We start from the raw sequence: 4,246 nt of genomic DNA, 5'->3' as shown, positions 1-4,246 counted from the left end.
CTCGTAAATGTGGACAGGGACTTGCATGTTGACACTCAGGACAAGATTTACAAAACTGTTCTACGGATTCCCAAACAATAAAAGTGCTGTAAAATTCTCTGCAATGTTTTTTTTCCCCCAAAGATGTGCACCAAATAAATGGTTGTAAACTAATTTAAGTTTTAGTAGGATGTTTTGGTAGGATTTACTGTTTTGGTAGGACTTAGGAACCAACAATTGCTTCACCCGGTTACCATTAATAAGGGTGTTTCTGTACAAAAAAATATTTTTAATGCTGTTCTTGCAGATTCTCTACCAGTACACTGTTTACAGAAACCACTCTCTGTCTCACAATTACTAATGTGGGGTCTCTCTCTTGATCTCTACCAAACTGGTTTAAATGAGTCACACCACTTCTCTGAACTTATTCCCTCAGTTATCTGTATCCCCTCCAGCTTCATTTAGGATTTCTTCTAAATTACACTGGGTACTAACCCCTTTTTTCCAATTTGCTAGCCTCCCCCAGCAAAACAGTACTCTGTTGCAGCCCTTTCTTTTTCTCTTTGCAGTTGCTGTCAACAGGACTTAATCCCTACATTGGATTTCCATCAGCTAAACAGATCAGGGTCAATGAATGGGAACAGGCTTTCAAAGATCTCTAGAAGGTTTAATTCCACCTCATCATTTAACTCAGGGTAGTCCAATTCTCCATTAAATTGAACCAGGTCTGAGAATCTTGGAAAATCTCTGCCCAGAATTACTTGATGGGGCAACCTGAGGATAACACCTACCTCACTACTTGCTCAGTGTCCCTGTAAGAGATCTTGATGTTAGTGGTAGAGTAATATTTTACATCCCCATGGATGCAAGTAATTCCAGTCTTAAGACGAAATCAGGAGCTACCAGCGCCTCCTGAATCAAGAAGAGGTTTAGCTTTTGTCCCATTCACTATCATGGTGACAAGAAAGGACCAAGATATCCATGGCCCAGTTATACTACCAGAAAAGTATTCCCCAGTATTGCACTGCATAGGCTTGTCACTCTGTTGGCAGTATTTGGCTATATGCCCTATCTTGTTGCACCTGTAATATTTGTAATGTCAATAATCATTATTACTAGCTCCTTGAGCATTGCTCCCCAGACCAGTGTCTGTTAATTGTCTCTTCATGGTCTGTGACCACTCTTCAACCCCTCCCCCCTTATAGGAATAAGGTTCCTACACATTCTGGGCATGGGGTGAGGTCTCCAGGAGGTAGGAGTCGTTTGTGGACTTGAGTCCGGTGGTCTGGGGCTGCTGTGAATTTTCTTTCAGGATCAACACTGGCTACTCCTGAGTACATCATTACTGCACAAAAAAGTGTCTTAGAAGAAAAGTTCAAAGTAAACAGTGATTGCCCATTCTAATCTAGCAAGACTGCATAATTGAAAAGCTTATATTAAGTTTACACTATGATGTACTGTATTATTAGTCTATTTCTATGTATTTTTGGATGTTTCGCTTCCCTGTTTATAATCTCTCGGGCTCATGGTAAAACGAGTATGATGGAATAGTATTTCTGGCTTTTTTTCTTCTTCTGTGAGTCTCGTTGTATTGCCACCCTCGAAATATAGCGGTTTTATATAAGACTCCCGTGTGATATATGCAAGTGTGTGGTGTATTTTCTGGATCTTTGCAACTTGGCAGGTAACCTGAGTCCCTACCTAAGAAAAATCCTGGTGGCGCTCCTGGCTGTATTGACCTCGGGGTCAATACAGCTCCTGGCTGTATTGACCTGTTGGCTAAATGGATCAGATCAAATATTTGTGAGAACAGGGCCAGGGTGCTGCTAAGCACCCACGCATTGTGTTTTTGTGCCGTGACAGCTGTAGTGACGAATGCTCTGGTCAAGGTAGTAGGCCTTTTGGACGTCGCCGGTGAGGAAGGGGGCCAAAATTCCTGCCCACTTGGCTGGTGGCCATCCTTCTCTGGTCACTGTCCTCTCAAACACTACTAGGAATGCGTCAGTGTCGTCACTGGGCATCATTTTCTGTAGCATATGGCTCAACTTAATGGTGCTCACGGGTTCGGGGTGTGTGCTGACCTATGCATTATAAGTAGCCGCTCTTCTCGAGCTTCTTGAAGCTGCTCCAGCATTCCCCTAGTGGTGTTGTCATGTATCCATTTTTTCTCTGGCTAATCCCAAACACAATTCAAAAGATAGTGTCCGGATAGTTTACAACTATTTACAAACCAGGTTATCTTCAATGGCTGTATAAAACCAGCACTTGAGGTTCTTCATACAGAAGATGACAAAGGTGAATTATAAGTTCTACTCCCCCTGGAGTGTTTAGAACTCTTGTTATTATTTCAGTCCATTCATTTATTTCCCTTCATCCACAGGAAAAACATTAGAGAGCACACAGGTAAGCATCACTTTCCTCTATCCACAGAAAGATTGTGGTTTATCAGCAGGTGTGGTTCCTTTTCAGGTTTCTGGAGACACTTTTAACCATTTTAACACATTGTTTAATTATATTTTATTTGACTCACCCCTTTTAAAACACCTTCTAAAAACACTATGACCCTGGTTTTTAACCCTAAAACCGCTATGACATTACAATTTAAAAATCGCTATGGACAAAATATTAGAAACCCCTACTGTTTCTTAAACCATGACCTGTTACAGTATATACACTATGTATGTCAAGAACAATGCAATACAATGTTTCCAAGTTCAAAGAAATGTTTGTATAGTTTCAATATCAGGGCTTAGAACAAGTTTATAATATACAGTGTTTTAGCTGGACTTGTTAAGTTAATATGTTCCAGGCTGAGGAGGACATATTAAAATGGATTGTGTAATTGAGGGTTATTTGGCTGTAATGAATCTCTTGCTAAACATGTTTCAATAAATCGTGAGATTTTCTGCATGAGTCCCCCCCCCCACACACACACATTTTTAATTAATTAAATATTAGATAGTAACATAATTGTCTTTTCTGCTGATATTTTCAGAGAAACTGTGCTCCTCTTGGGAGCGGCAGTACAAAACTGATAATTACATTAAATATACATAGACAATAAAGAGTGTGTTTACATAACTATACCCATAAATATCTGATTTAGCCGACATTGTTCTTGGGCCTCTTTTAAGCTGCTCTCCGAGGAATGCGATTTTAATGACATGATGGTTTAAAATATGTTGCTCAGTCTTGTTCCATATTTAATTAACTTTCCTTTTTTTAACATGTGATAGTGTAGAGACAATAACAAATAGCTCTGAACAGAGAAGGGAGCTCTGATACATGAGCGAGCCCTTGTCATGCTTTGTGAACCATTTACAATACAAGATATGCAAAGAAGAGGAGGCAGCCAGGGAATTTCAGGGTCTCTGAGGGCTCCATTATGAGCCATTTCATAGCCTACCAATAAGGGAAAAAGAAAAACTCACATTAAGAAACAAAGTGCTTATTGAGCATCCAGACCTGACAAAAACAAGATGTGTCATAGATTATTTGGAATGCAAGGACCCTGTAGAAGGCAACCAGGCTGTCTACATTATGCTTTCAAGAAATACATTCTAGCAAATTATCAATAGATTCCCTGGCTTTCAAGTGTCTACCTTTGTTTTTTGCTCATTGTATGTGGAAACATATTTTTCTGATGTAGTCAGTTCTATTTATATGTCAGTTTTTTGTTGGTGTGGTTTTTTTTTTTTTAGTTTTAAACATGAACCCTTTATTATGAAATGCAAATACATGCTTGTTATTATTTCCCTTGGTACTTTCTTAATATTAAATTTAAAATTCATGCACCACAAATAAATCACATCAATTAACCCCAGTTTATCCCTCATTTACCTTTTTTGTTAGCTGTTGCTACTTAAAAGCAATATCTCAAGCCTGCTTGTTAGAAAATAGCAGGGAAAGGGAACAATGATAATTCCCTTTTTTTTTAAAAAAAAAAATAAGAGTGCTTTCCTCTTACTTACACTTTCTCTCCCATAGACAAAAAAGTTCCAACTGCTCCTGGGGAGGAAAAAAACCCAAAACTGTACTGTTGTTACTGTAGACTCCCAGTGAACTGGCCCTTCTAGTCATCACCATTAACACCATTATCTTTAGTCAACTGGGAGACAGTAGAAGGGTTATGATATTTTTTCAGTGACTATCTTAGGCAGTCTTCTTGCTTTCTACAATGCTAAATATATCTCAGATTGAATATGAACAATGCTGCTGCTATCATTCAAATAAATGCATACTAAAAGCAGCTGTAGAAACCAAACTT

The sequence above is a fragment of the Polyodon spathula genome, chromosome 4 (genome assembly GCF_017654505.1).
Source record: "Polyodon spathula isolate WHYD16114869_AA chromosome 4, ASM1765450v1, whole genome shotgun sequence".
NCBI classification, from domain to species: domain Eukaryota; kingdom Metazoa; phylum Chordata; class Actinopteri; order Acipenseriformes; family Polyodontidae; genus Polyodon; species Polyodon spathula.
This window is presented reverse-complemented; position numbering follows the sequence as displayed.